This window comes from Notechis scutatus, chromosome 3, assembly GCF_049901735.1.
Source record: "Notechis scutatus isolate UNSWTSFEM ecotype Mainland chromosome 3, rNotScu1.2, whole genome shotgun sequence".
NCBI classification, from domain to species: Eukaryota; Metazoa; Chordata; class Lepidosauria; order Squamata; family Elapidae; genus Notechis; species Notechis scutatus.
Window position 1 is genome coordinate 70,262,800 of NC_142011.1, and position 15,311 is coordinate 70,278,110.

General features: G+C 37.9%; 1 protein-coding gene and 1 long non-coding RNA gene across 2 annotated transcripts in view; one reads left to right on the forward strand and one right to left on the reverse strand.

Annotated features, from left to right (window-relative positions):
- Positions 1-827: 827 nt before the first annotated feature.
- On the reverse strand, positions 828-3,846 carry LOC148131230 (uncharacterized). The gene is made up of 2 exons (XR_015748601.1): positions 3,269-3,846; positions 828-2,923 (listed from the first exon to the last, which is right to left on the reverse strand). It is a non-coding gene; the product is annotated as an uncharacterized LOC148131230 (long non-coding RNA).
- A 2,402-nt stretch (positions 3,847-6,248) lies between these two features.
- PDE4B (phosphodiesterase 4B) overlaps positions 6,249-15,311 on the forward strand; it is a 233,322-nt gene continuing 224,259 nt past the window's right edge. The window contains exon 1 of the mRNA XM_026665988.2: positions 6,249-6,621. The gene's annotated coding sequence lies outside the window, so the exon portion shown is untranslated. The remainder of the gene's footprint in view (positions 6,622-15,311) is intronic.

Genomic DNA, 15,311 nt, shown 5'->3' on the forward strand with positions numbered 1-15,311 from the left:
CATTTGTCTGAAGAGAGGAAAGGAACGAAGCCACCATTCTTCTGAGCCAGGGTTTCTCAACCTTGACAAGTTGAAGATGGATGAACTTCAGTTCCCAGAATTCCTCAGCCAGCTGAGAGATTCTGGGAGTTGAAGTCCATTTATCTTTAATTTTCCAAGATTGGGAAACACTATTCTAAGTTGTGTAGTACGAATTCAAAGGAAAAATGGAGCATTGCAGCAAATAAGAGGTACTTCTGCCTATCTGTCCTTAAACCCTTTCCAGCTTAGCCATGCATTCTCAGAAAAAGATGCAATTGGCATGTGTTACACAAGTGCCACTCAAGTTCTTTCCTTTGAATACAAAGTACTGTAAAACCTAATGCTTACTTTAGAGCTGATGCATGGCTTGGCTTTTTTACTCTTTCACTGACCCAAGTACTAACTGGACATTAATAATTGAAGTTTCTCCCCCAGTTACTAACATCACTGACTTCCACTTCGAGGAATCGCAATTCTTAGATGAAAGCTTCCACATGGCACTGTAATAATTTCATCCTTCTCATCTCTGTTTATATATAAGAGATATACAAGAGTAGTCTTTTTTCTCAAACAATACTTTACAAACTACATCAGAGGTAGGATGTTGCCTAAAAGAATATGTTAAAAATCCCTTGCAGCTATCATGGTCCAAACATCTGTTTTTGCTAAGTTGTGTTAGAAGGGCCATAATTTCATTACAGTGGAGTTTTGGATTCAATAAAGTTTGACATAATGTTGGCATAAATGTTCTTTCATAGGTAATAGTCTTCTGGAGAAGAAATCGGTTAACAAAATCAACAGCAAAATTAGACAACTATTGTCTTTATTCCATGAGACACTGAATGTATTGGAGAAATGATCAAGAATCACCTGATCTAAAGCAAATGTATTATACAGTACTTGGCCTATTGTGGGCAATTCTTGTTATTGTGCTTCGACATACATCATATAGAATTCAAATTCTATGGTGAAATATACACAGTCCATGCTGGCATATTAAGCTAACCAATTAAAACATTGTTATTCTCTGCTCACAACAAATTATATATAATGTAATAATATATTATAAGCAAACAAATTATTTTTCCAATACATATTTTTAAAAGGTGACATCCTCAAATAAACATTCAGTCTATTGTATTTATCAACATATAAATACATTTACTTATCAACAGGACTAATTGGTGCCAATCTAAATGAGCATAATTTGCTCTTAATAGCATGACTGCCTGAATTGTAATTATGATTCAGTTTGTTTGCTTTTTCACTGATGTACATAACCCAGATAACCACAGCAGGGTTTCACTTGGGAAAATTAGTGAGAATCTGTCTCACAGCTTCCAATTAAATTATTACAGAGACAAAAAAGATGTTTATAACTAGTTAAGAAGTTAATTCAGCGACTTTTCCTACACTGTCATAATTTGCATTTGCCTTTTTGCATCCATATCATTGTAGATATAATCTCTCTCTAATTGAGTGACTGCTTTTGAGTGCTTAGACATGTCCAGATTTTTCTCATTGTAATAATATAGAAGTGATTTGCCATTGACTTCTTCTCAAGTCTTGTGACTTCCTAGTTTAACCCACAATCTTTGATTTTCTGATGGTCTTTTGTTTTTAAGTATTAATCCAATATGATCATATTTGAGATTTACCAATTAAATAAAATCTAGTTGGGCTCTCCAGATTGGTATACACAAACAGCATATTATTAACTAAATTTTAGATGAACTCAAAATGAACTCAACATTTATTTCATTTATACTTTAAACCTATACCTATTATACTTTCTTGATTCATATCTAATGTGAGAAACTGAGGGCCTGGTTTTGAATTAGTGAGACCTAAAAGATGTCTGCCAATTTTATAACATTCAAGGAGAAAATCAGTTCATAGATTTTATAATAATATGCATATGCTTTTTTAAAAAAATTGTATGTTGCCTTGGGCATAGTTTGCTGTTGATAAACACATTAGGTACAAATATAAATGTAATTTATGAAATAGAATTGACTAGGTCACACATATTAGTGTTTCATAATTACATTGGTAAAATATAATTATGAGTGGAAGTTAGGGTTCCTTGTTTTCATGCCAACATAGAAGTCAGATTTATTATTCACATTTAACACCATGGAATTTTCTAGTTATTTTGATGGCAGTAAGTGGTGGTATTTTCAAGTGTATAATCATGTTGGCTGGTTAGGACTTAATGAAGATAATCAAAGGACCAGTATAAGAAAATATTTTAGTATAATTATAATCTTTGATAATATCACATATATGCATACAGAGAGAAAGACTTTGAAGTAAGAATTATAGTAAGTATCAAGGAGCATAATCCAATTAAGAGACTATAGTAAAGTTACATGAGCTAAAACTGCAAGATTGCACACTCCCCACTACACAAACTTAGATATGTTGCACAATCTCCTGTGTAACTAGCCATCCCAGTTGCAATTTTTATAATAAGAGAACAAGCTAAACATTAAAAGAATATGCTTGCAATTTCATGATTTGCATTGAATTAATAACATTTAAAAGTAACAGAAAAACTAATGAATTTAATTTTTGCCCTAGCTCCCTTCTACTTCTTGATGTTCTCTTTACTCATTTGTGACAATTCATGGTTTGCCGTGCCTAATAGGAAAAAACATACTTCTATGCCTGGCACAAGTGTTATTGCTGTGCCATTTGCCATTGTATGGATTCCTTTCCTTTAGCAATATTGACTCAGTAGGATGCGGCTACTATAATTTCTGTTATGCATTTCTTCCCGTCCAGCTCTGCATCCAACCACAACACACTGCATCTACCATTCAGACGATACACCAGCCATCTCCTCATAAATCCGTATCAATGCAGCCTCATTTATATTCAGAATGCAAAAGGGAGAGACCTAATAATAAACACAATAAAGAAAGAGTCCATGGTATAAGACAAATTAAAAAGAAAAGGAATTAATTGCTGTATTTGCCGTATCAGCAGCCCAGGACTGATTGATTCATATCCTACCTTTGTTATTTTTTATAAATAATTCAAGCAGTGGTGGGATTCAATTTTTTTTACTACCAATTCTGTGGGCGTGGCTTGGTGGGCGTGGCAGGGGAAAGGTACCGTAAAATGTCCAGTCAGAGGTAGTATTTGCCAGTTCTCTGAACTACTCAAAATTTCTGCTACCAGTTCTCCAGAACTGGTCAGAACCTGCTGAATACCACCTCTGAACTCAAGGCAATGAACATACCTAATATTCCTTCCTCCTCTTATTTTCCAAGGAGTGTGCCATTATTCTTCTTCTTGAGCTGTAAAATAAGACAGACATCATGCCAGGATAATATAATGCAATCCCTCTAGAATAAGATGGCACCTACTTTCCCAGGATACTGGAAAGCTTTGAAAACTTGGTTTTGCTCCTGTCAAGGCTGTTTGTTATTTATTTAATGGCTCTTGTGGATTTTGTTACTATAATGTGTCAGCCTGTGCTGTCTGCTGATTTAGTATTGTAGCTATTTTTATGTTTCTTTCAGTTTTATGTGCCACCCAAAGTTCACCGGAAATTGTCAGCCAATAAATGCAAAAAACAAACAAACAAACAAAGAACACCAATCTATCAAAGTAGGTAGCATTGCATTTAAATAAGAATCTGCTTTTAGTTTAGCAATTGAAACCCTTGTTACTTACTGCTCATTTTCTTCACTGCTGAGTGAAGTCAAGGTTGAATACCGCACAACACAGATGGTTTTTCAACACCTTTCCCTTAGCTGATTGTCTATTTCTTATTAAGATTGAACTGAATGTTCCTCTGAATGTATATGATGCAGCTACATCTTTGTTTTTATCTTTTATTACTTAAAGTCACAGAAGGGGATTTGAGGTATATTGATGAAATAATCTTTCTACCCCAACAGTTGGGAACATACAGTTGCTTACATACTGGATGAAGCAATGCACAGTAAAGGAAAAAAAAATCTTTTTCTGCCTGATCAGTATTTTTTTAAATACCTTCCCTTCATGATTATGAGTCTTAAGGGGGAAAAAATTATGAGACTGGGACGAGTAATAAACAGGTCACATTAAAAGGCCACCAGGGTCCCATACACATATCTCTCACATGTAATTCTGGTTAGTTGGAAAAACTATGATAATGTAAACACTATAACATGAATATGTGGCATAATATGGAAAATGAAGATATTTAAAAGATTGTCTTGCTCTTAACAATATTAGATTTGGCCACTGAAACTAAAGAGAGGTTAAGACCAGCAAAAGAAGAGAATATATATTTAAATGACTAAATATACATAATCAATCAAACAATATTTATTTAATTGGAATAGGACAAACATGTGGAATATAAAGCCACAATGTCTACTTGTTATTACCTATTACTAGCTGCTATTCTAAATGAATTAGCAGTTGATTTTCAATATCAGTTCCTGACTAGCAACAGTGCAGCAAATTCTTGTTTTGCTTGTGTCTTTCCCAATAGAACTTGATTGGCTATTGGATAATGTTGAATTACATAGAATATAGAAACAGATGAATGTTTTTCAATTATTATTTTTATAATGCAGCAATAATAGGAGATGGGGCCAAATGAGGCCAAAAGTGATACTACCTTCAAAAGGTTGAAAGCAGTGGTGGGATTCAAATATTTTTACTATCGGTTCTATGGGCGTGGCTTGGTGGGTATGGCTTGGTTTGGCTTGGAAGGCTTGGCTTGGTGGGCATGATAGAGGAAGAATACTGCAAAATTCCCCCTCCCCACCTCAAGCAATAACCTGCTTTCCAGCTCTGTTCTCCTGTGCAGGGCAACAAAAGAAGACCCAGCTAATCAGCTGGGACTTGGGAGTCAGAGAATAGATGGGGGCTGGGCCAGTCAGAGATGGGATTCCAAACTGCTCAAAATTTCTTCTACCGGTTCTCTGAACTCCTCAAAATTTCTGCTACCGGTTCTCCAGAACTGGTCAGAACCTGCTGAATACCACCTCTGGTTGAAAGGCTGAGTCAACCTTGAACTGGTGAGACTCAAACTGCTGAAGTCAGCAGAAGAACTGTGCCACCACCGCTCAGTAAATAAATATAATTTTAATATTTGGCACTTCACTTTGCAATATCTTTTTGAAATCAGATCCAGGTTAGACCCTGGTGTTATTGGGACCACCCTTGATTTTATTCCAAAGCGATACTAAAAAGAATTAATCTGTGTCACTGATCAATGAATTAGATCTTGCTTTGACATAATTCACAAGTATACCTTTAATATTAGCATAGAACTTAGAATATGGATCTTTTCGATCCAAAAATCCAAATTTGAGACTCCAGGACCTATCATAGAATAGTTGAAAGATAAATTCCCCCACAAAAATTATTTTTCCTCCTAGAAAATTAATATTTTTATCTCCAATTATGGAATTCATGTGATTATTCATCAGACAAAAGCCCTAAGAATAGTAGTTGTGTAATGGGGTAAAACAACAACAACCCAACGAGGAATATTCATGTTCCCCACACAACGACAGGATTTTATTTATTATAAATATTTTGATTCAACATTTGTATTGAAAAATGTTTCCTTAGAGTATCTTATTAAATGTAACATTAAGAGAATTCCCTGCCTTCCCATGCACCATCTACATATTACACCAGAAATGCAATTAGGAAATAATCTGCTTTCAATCCCATAGCCTAGCCCATGGCCATAAAACAGTATTTGATATAAAAACAAAAAAAGGGGGGGTGGCATCTGCAGATATTCTTCATGAGATGATACTCTAAACAAGTCTAGCTTTAATACTGTTTCATTGTGATAAATCATAAAAGACCTGGGCAATCTCAACGCTATTGCTAATATTAACTGTGGGGGCTTTTTATAGAAAAGCAGCAGTTTTAAATGTGGAGATATTCTTCAAAAAACAACAAAGCCCAAACATCTGTTTAGGCCAACATGGCTAGATGTTAATATTGGAAAGCATCATAAAGGGCCTATTTTATAGCTTCCTTTGTGCCATGGCGATATTAAGAAGAGTGGGAGGAGTGGGGGGGCAGTGGAAAAGAGACTGATGTGGATCGTTTCTTTTCCACTGATCTCCAAGGTTAATCTTTTCATCCTCCCGCTTCCCAAGAGCTTAATATTCTTTATTTCCCCACCTCTCCATCCCCTAGAGATTTATGCTGCCTTCCCATTAACTAGGGCATCTGGCTGGGATCTGTTTACGCATGGAGTTGCCTGAGTTAACTGGGCAGCATCGACAGGTGGTGGCCCGCGTTTTCTCTCTCTCTCTCTCTCTCTCTCTCTCTCTCTCTCACACACACACACACACACACGAGAGAGAGAGAGAGAGAGAGAGACGACGCACGTACACACACACACACACACTTAGTCAAAGCAACATTGTCATTCAGAGCAGCAGGCAGAGCTCCCTGACGCTGCTGCTGCAGGCGGAAAGGCGCTGAGGGGAACCGAGAAGGGTGGGCTGCCCCATCTCCAGGCAGCTACAGGTTGGACCGCGGCCGCAGTCAGGGGAAGATAAAAAAGCCCGCGCCTTCTCTTTGGGCGAGGAAGAACAAACGCCGACGACGGGCTACCGACAAAAGGTAAGAGCGCCCTGAGGGCCGTCAGGGTGTCCGCCTTTGAGGGAAAGCAACGTCGCGGGTCCCCTACTCACTGAAGCAATGGCCGCGGGTTGGGTCCTGTAATAGCCAGCCCTCCCAGGCAGAGATGGGGGGGGAAGGATCGAAAAGAGGAGAGAAAATACCTAGTCCTAGGGAAATATCTGGTGGGGGAAGTGGCCAGCGCGCCTTTTAGGTCGCAAAACGCGATCTAAGAGGAAGTGCGTGCGCGCGCGCGTGTGTGAATCCTTTCTCTCCTCCCTCCCTCCCACTCACTAACCTCCCCCCCTCCCCCGCAAAAGTGACCGGTGGGTTTGTTTGAATCAGCTAAAGAGAGAGGCACAAAATGCCTCCCCATCTGCGCGGGAAACGTGCCTCGGCGGCTGGAACAGCTAGTGCCTTCTCCCCGCCTGGGCTGTCTGGCGAGCGACAGATTGAAAACTCCTTTCTCGCCTTTTCAGCGAAGCCCCGGCAGGAAGAAGATCTCGGTGAACTTTGAGGCGTCGTGGTGCCCGCTCCGCTTTCTCTTCCACGGCTCTTGTGAGAAGGGGCGTTGGTACTTACCTGACACGCCCTTTCTCTGTGAGCTATGAAGAGCATCCATTGATTGGGATGATGCTTCTGTCGCTCGTTTGATAGGCTGGGCTTTAATTGAGAGGACGCTCCTCCTCCTCCACGGGACTCCTCCCTAGCGTCCCCAGTTTTGGCAAAGTCGAAGTGATGAAATATTTCTTCTCCTTCACCCTTTCTAATACTTGGCCGGAATAGCATCCCACCAGACGAATAAGGGTGGGGATGGATGCTCTTCACAGTTCACAGAAAAAGGGCGTGTCAGGTAAGTACCAACGCCCCTTCTCCAGATGAGCTGTTCAGAGCATCCATTGTTTGGGACATACCAAAGCTTGGCGTGTCTTATGGGAGGGCTTCCGTCTGGTTCGGATTCCCCTTTTCTTGGTCCCTATGGACCCTTTGTAACACTTTCCTGTCAAAGGCAGCCTCCGTAGAGGCGAAGACATCATTCTAATAGTTTCTAAGTAAAACACGATGGTGAGGCCCATGTTGTCGCCTTGTAAATTTTCGCTATTGGCGCATGTTGTCAACATCGCAGCGCTCCAGGTCGAATGAGCAGTGATGCCCCTGGGTACAGGAAGAGATTGTGTCTCATAGGACTTGGGAATTGTGCTCTCAGCCACTTACTGGTCATTGAGGAAGGGGTCTTGCACCCAATGGTGGGTGGTTGAAAAGAAACGAAGAGAACCTTTGTTTCCTAACACACATCGTGCAGTTGAAATATATGCAGAAAGCATCTAGATTGTGGCTTTGTCGTGCCAGATTTTATGTCGGTTTCAGACAAATGTATGGGAGTATCAGTTCCTATGGTCTGTGGAAACCCAAAATTATCTATGGGTGAAAGATGGATCTGGACTAAGGACCACTTTGTCTGTGTGAAAAATACAGAGCTCCTGTCTAACTGATGAGACTACTAGATCCAAGATGTAACTGGCCGATGTAATGGCAACCAAGAGAACCACCTTGTACGTTAGGAATGGAGACGCATGGTCTACATGGGCTCAAAGGTAGTTTTCTTGAGTGGGGTAAGGACCTTGTTGAGGTCCCACATGTGATATCAATGCACTACAGGAGGCTGTAAGATTGTAGCCCCGTTCAAGAAAATGGCATATGCGTGGGTGATGAGAGATGGACTGCAAGTCTCTCCTAGTGATGACCAATGCTAAGGCCTCCCCTTTGCCTGTTTATATGAACAAGATAATAATGAAATGTCATATAAATAACACTGCCATTTAACAGGTGTTCCCCTGAGATGAACAGCCAGAGCCATCAGAACCTTCGTAAGAACCTTGGGCAGATGACAACCCAAAGGACAGTGCAATGTATTCAAAACGTTGAGTATTATAACAAAAATGAAGAGTTTTGCTATGTGAGGATCTAATTGGAATGTGGGGATGGGCCTCCATTAAGTCAATGGAGGGTAGAAAATCGCCCCTTCTGAAGCTCAGAAGTATATTCAGTATATTCATCTTAAGCCTCCTATGAACTATGGATCAATTAAGTCATTTTAAAACTTAAATTGCCCTTGCTGATCTGGTGCCACAGGTTGGTTGCCTGGATCTCCAATAAATGAACAATAGCTGTCTCCATCATGCTCCCTTTAACAGGATCCCCAGAGAGAAGGCAAGTAATGCAAAGGTTCTGGGGAGAGGATGGAAATTCTATAGCCAGGCCTAATCTTCTGATACCTCTAACCCAGGAAACAGAGGTAGAGGCATCCCATCTGTCCGTGAAAGGCTTGAGCCTTCCACCAATAGGGGCACAGTTGTGAGGCCTATGTTGTGCCTCGGAGACCTCTATTTCATGTTTCTCAAGAGATTCTTTTGCTCGAAGTTCCGGTTTGAAGGGCTTTGGCGACAGGCAGGAATCTGCGATCATGAGCGGTTTCTGCCTGGGCTCGCTGCTGGAGCGCCCTGAGCTGACTGGTTTCGGGGCTAAGCCACCCCGTAGAGGTGGTAAAGAGGGGGGAGATCGCCAGCAGGGTCGAGGAGAGCCGCATCTCTCCTCAGCTGGTCAAACTCCCTTTCCCGAAGGTGGTAGGAGCGGCGGTCAGAAATGGCCACCTCAAAGAAGAACTCAACCGGAAAAGAAAGTGCAGGAGGAAGATAAGAAGTAAAAGTTTTGGCTGACCGGGTTAAGCTGAGAAAACAACAATTAAGGTACCCTGGAATTTAAATTTTATAAAAGATTACATCGCTCCCAAAGAAGAGTCGGAAGCAGCAAAGAAAGTGAAAAGGAAAAGTTTTTTTTTCCTTCTCTCTCCTTCCTTACATTGACAACCAAGAGATTTGAATAAGAAATCGGAAAAATCCGCTTTGGCATCAATAGGCAATTAAGCTGAATATATAATTAAATGCCAAAGGGACAATAAAGATTTCTGGACATTTAAAACTTTTTTTTCTATAAGCAGGAAGGGAGAGGGAAAGAATAAGGGCAGGATCTGGAGGGAGGAGACTGCCTGGATTTCAAAAGAATCTAAAGTAAAATCTCAATAAGACTTCTAAAAGATACATTTTAACTGGAATTTTGCAACTAAATAGTAACCCCAGGAAGAGAAAGTGAAAAAAGAAGAAAGTGTAAAAAAGTAACAGCTTGTGTGTATTCGGATTGCTTGGATTTTTTGTTATTATATTTGAATGACTAAAAACAATTGGGTGGTTGTTTAAATTTTTTTTACAATGGCATCACTTCTGGATGAATTGAAAATGGAACTTAAAAAATATAAAGAAGATGCACAAGAAGGGAAGGGCTCTTTTGGCTTCGTTTTTCAATTCCTGGAAATGGAGATTTGCAACTACGAGAAACAACAAGCAAAACAAGAAGACTGGCACAAAGAAGAAGCCATCTTTAATGAACAAGTAACTTTACGTGGGGAAGAAAGGGGAAAGGGGGGAAAGAGAATGGAGAATTTAAGACCTAAAAAAAAACAGCCAAAAAAGGAAAAAATAATTTGAAAAGTGGATATAATGTTGGAAAGCTACAGAAAAGGGGAATACAGAAGAGGGAAATGGAGGTGGAGAGACAGGGGGGTAAAAAGAAGGGAGGGAAGAAGGAAAGGAAGAGAAGTTACAAAGGTTTGGAGCAAGATGTAAAGAAACAGGACTTATTTAGAGATAATGAGTGAAAATTTAACTGAAAAATGGATTCTGTGAAGGTACATAAGATTGTGTTGTTATATTTATAATAGAAATAATGTTAGAAAACTGGAAACAATATATGATTAATAAGAGGGATAAAATAGTGTAATTTAGTGAAATGTTTGTGAATAAAATAAATGAAATAAAATAAATGAGAAAATTGAATTAGGAAGGAACTGGAACATTTTAATTAGTTAATGTTTTATAAAATATAAGTGAAGAAGGGGGGGGGATTAACTATGGAAAGTTTTATAAATGTTCCCATAGAAATATGATATTTATTTGAAAAGTAATGTGCAAAACATTAAGATTTAAATGAATATTAACATTAATGATAAAATTGAAAAGGAATGGATTGTTGTTTTAATTATATTATACATTTATAATTTTTTCTTCTTTTTAAGAATATAGTGTGTAGTTTTAGAATGTACCAAGCAGAATCCGGATTGAAGTTATGTATTATATTAAGTGTTATAATTTTAGGGAAAAGATATAAAGGCGTCATACTCCAATCAGTGATTACAGGAGAAATTTTGTTTAATGAGAAAAGATAGTAGACAGTTGAAACAGGACAGACAAAGAATATAAGTATAATGATTTGAATTGAGATGAAATAAATAAAATAAAATTAAGAAAGTTAAAAGTGAGGAGAAGCTATATAAACAATGTAGAACAGTAATAAGATATGGAATGGAATATAAAAATGAACATGAACTTGAATTTGTGTCTGTACGAAGAGATGCAACCTGGGATTATGCTGCTTTCAAAAAAGATATTTTATGTTTATATGTTTTGTTTGTTTGTTTTTAAAAACCAATAAAATTTGCAAAAAAAAAAAAGAGAGAGAGAGAGAGAGAGATTCTTTTGCTCTGCCCTCCCCTTCAGTATCTATCTCCAGATTGGAAACTATCTGACTGTTGGTGATTCATGCGTCCAGACGGTCCCTGGAGTTTGGAGAGAAAAAGTCCCTGGTAGAGAGAACGAAGGAACCCTCCAAAAAGCTGGGAAGGACTATTTTGGGGTCTATGAAAACAGAGGAACTTATTTTCTGCTTCTAGTCTCTATCAGAGATAGGTCGGGGCACCACCAACCAAATTATCTCCCTATATTGGGGAGGAAGCAAGCTTCCATTAGTTGTATGATATCTGCTTGCCAATGTCTGAGCCATAGCAGTAGGATTCCCTCTTGTTTATTTTTATTTATTTATTTTTTATTTCCTCTTGTTTATTTTATTTATTCTATTTATTTATTTGTCAAGCAAGTAACAGGTATAAGTATAAACATGGTTATGAATACATGAAATGGATACGAATAAAAAAAGAAACAATAGGACAGGGACGGTAGGCATGTTGGTATGCTACAAGCCTCTTAGGAAAGGGGTGAGGTCAATAGTAGAAAGTCTAAGGTTAAAGTTTTTGGGGTTTGGGGAAGAAACCAAGGAGTCAGGTAGAGTATTCCAGACATTGACCACTCTGTTGCTGAAGTCGTATTTCTCTTGTGCTCTAGATAAAGATTTTAAGAGATGGTGTTAGGTGTGAACAACCAGACCCACAAGTACAGAAGTCAAGCTAGCTACTTTATTGTGACTGGCTAGCCTGGATGCTTTATTTATTTATGCTACATTTAGGCAATGTCATCTACAAGAACTCCAGAGATGGGCATTCTCTTTCACGTGTTCTATGGCCAAGTTCTATGGCATAATATTCCTTTAGAAATCGTGTTTTGTAGCACCATCAAGATCTGTCAGTTTCAGCAAATATTTGGGGCCTCAAAGATAGGATGTTTCCTTTCTTAGTATTTTTCAACCTTGGCAACTAGATGTGTAGGCTTGAAGTGGTTTAGGAATTCAGGGGGTTGAAGGCTACATATCTTCAAGTTGCCAAGGATGAGGAACATTGCTCAATTTTAGGGGAAATATTTTTGCTTATGTAATTGTTCTGGTGCTATGTTCTTGTTGAATTGATTATTAATATGCTTTATCTTTATTATTATTTTGTATTTTTAAAACTTGATCAGTGAATGAAGCATCTTAGCTCTCAGAGTTACTTGAATTGACTGGTAAATGCTGGTAAGGCTTATTTAGCCACTGTCTTCTACAACGATTATTCTCAATGAAGATGGTGATGGAAAAATAAAATTGTGACCAATTTTCGCATTTACAACTGTACACAGAAGCGAAATCCTGGAGCCTTACTTAAGTCAGACATCAGGATACGTGTACTTAATCATGACATTTACATCATGACATCACTATGCCTATATGCCATCATTTTGGGGTTTACCTAGGAAACTTCTGGCTGTGTTCTGCCTGTAGATTTGAATAATAAACTTATAGAAAGTAAGTGCTATGGTTTCACTGTTTATGGAGGGCTGTATTTATTCCCAAGAGTGGCAATGTGTGATTGCTTATTTATATGCATTTATTAATGTCTTCCTGACATGGCTGCCAGGCTATTATCTACAGTCAGTGTTATGATTTCCAGTATCATTATTGTCAGGGCTGATGTGACATATATCTATGGGCCTCCTGTTAACTTTTTCTTTCTTTATTCTGCTGCTGGCCATGCATAGATCGATTGTCCATAAGGTATAAGCCATATATTTAATATATATATATATATATATATATATATATATATATATATATATATATATATATATATATATATATATATATATATATATAATATATATATATAATATATATCGTATGTATGTATGTATGTATGTATGTATGTATGTATGTATGTATGTATGGTATTCAGCTTTGTTCGGGTATTTTCCCACGTCATTGTAGTTGTGCTTTTAAAGTTGTAGCAAATTTTCGGCAGAATCTCATCTGCCATCATCAGGCTTCTGTATTGTGTTCGTCTGTGAGTCAGACTTTTACAGTTGTTTCAGTTTTAAATTTGGGGCTAGCCTACTGCTGTGCCAGAATGGTTTTTTCTTCATCCTGATTGGTTGGGAGTCTTGGTCTTGGAGTTTGCTGTGTTCTGCTTGATTGGTGTTCTAATATCTTCTGTCTGTTTTGTGGCTTTTTTTGTGTCTTGATTGGCTGGCAACATTGTGTTCCTGTATTGGAAGCTTTTAGTGCAGCTTGGCTCCAAGTAAATGGATGGCTATCATTTGTTAGGAAGCTAGGTTTCATCTGGGTGCCTGGTTGGGGTGTGTTTGAGCTGGAGGTATCAGGGGGGATCTGTTTGTGCCCAGGTGTTTGGTTGGAGATTTGTTTGTTTGTGAGTGCAGGCTTCCAAATAATTGACAGTCTGGTGGAATCATCTCTTCTATTCATGCTTTCAGGTCTTTTTTCAATCTCTATGGCTTCTCTGATAATTCTCTGGCTGGGGTTTTCTATAGTGGCTAGGGTTTTGGTGCCATTGAAGTTGATGCTATGACCTGTGGCTTTCATGTGTTGGACTAGTGAGGAAGTGTGTTCCAGCTTTTTTACTGCATTTTTGTGTTCATCCAGGCGGGTACTTATTACACATATACATATAGACACACATCGGCACACATGCACACATACAGATCCATACCCAGGACTTAGTAATTTATGTGAGTATCATACTGTGATTTTTAGCGGGAGAAAGAAAACAGCAGCCACTGAACTAGTTTTTATGTAATGAAAAACTATCATGTATTTTGTATGAGTATGTTAGTTTCAGCACAGTTTTATCTGTCTTTCTATACAGCAACTAATTTTCAGATTGTCTTGAGCTTTTGCTTCCATTTTAAGCTAAACAAGCTTGATTTCTATCACAAAATCCAATAAGCTATTGTAAAATTCAGTTCTAGTTTAAGGAAATAATGAAAATCACTTTCTATGATACTTTTAATGTTAATTGCCTATGTATTGTTTATAAATCAGATTTTGAATGTTTTGTAAAAAAAAATTTAAACAGTCTTTTAGTTTTTTAATGTAATTGTATAATGCAGAAATTCAGTGTTTTAATTTAATTTTCAATATTGCTCACAATCATTTTTAATGCTTTTATTATATTTTATTTTTCTACAGCAGAGATGGACATTAGTGAAATATTTCAATGTGAAAATGGAGAATTTTCATTATTAAAAGCTTATAATAGTTTTGTGCATTTATAGCAGAGATTAGTATGATAATTTGCTACACATTAGAAAACTGTAGAATTTATTGTGCATAAGTATAACATTAAAGACCTGAGAAAAATTTCATTGAGCAACTATTACTCATACAAAATGCAATTATTTTTACATTGTGACTAATCTTTATAGCAGATGACAAGTAGAACTGACTAATATGTAATTTTTTTAATTAAAGGAGTGATAGAATTGTTCAGAGATCACATTTTCTATATTTTCAGTGCACTCCTGGTTTGACAAAAATATATTGATCTTTAAAAAATTGAAAAAAAATTACTAACTTAAAATAATATAAACTGTTCCTAACTCCTCACAAATGTAACAAACAAAATATTAAAAAGTTATAATATTTATATAGTTAGCAAATCTAAATTATATTAAAATAACCAAAGTATCTTTATAATCCCCAAGGCATGCCACAACTTTTAAGCGCTCCTAAACAGAGGTGGTTTTCAGCAGGTTCTGACCAGTTCTGGAGAATCGGTAGCAGACCTTTTGAGTAGTTTGGAGAACCAGTAATTACACCTCTGACTGGCCCTGCCCCCATCTATTCTCTGCCCAGAGTCCCAGCTGATCGGTTGGGTCTTCTTTTGTTTTCCTGCATAGGAGAACGGAGCTGGAAAACAGGTTAGTGGGGTGGGAAGGGAATGGGATTTTGCAGTAACCTTCTTCCAGGAGTGGGGAGGGAATGGAGATTTTATAATATCCTTTCCCTGCCACATCCACCAAGCCACACCCACCACGCCCACCAAGCCATGCCATGCCCACCAAGCCACACCCACAGAACTGGTAGTAAATTTTTTTGAATACCACTACTGCCCCTAATGTTTGGAAATTGAAAGTTGAAAA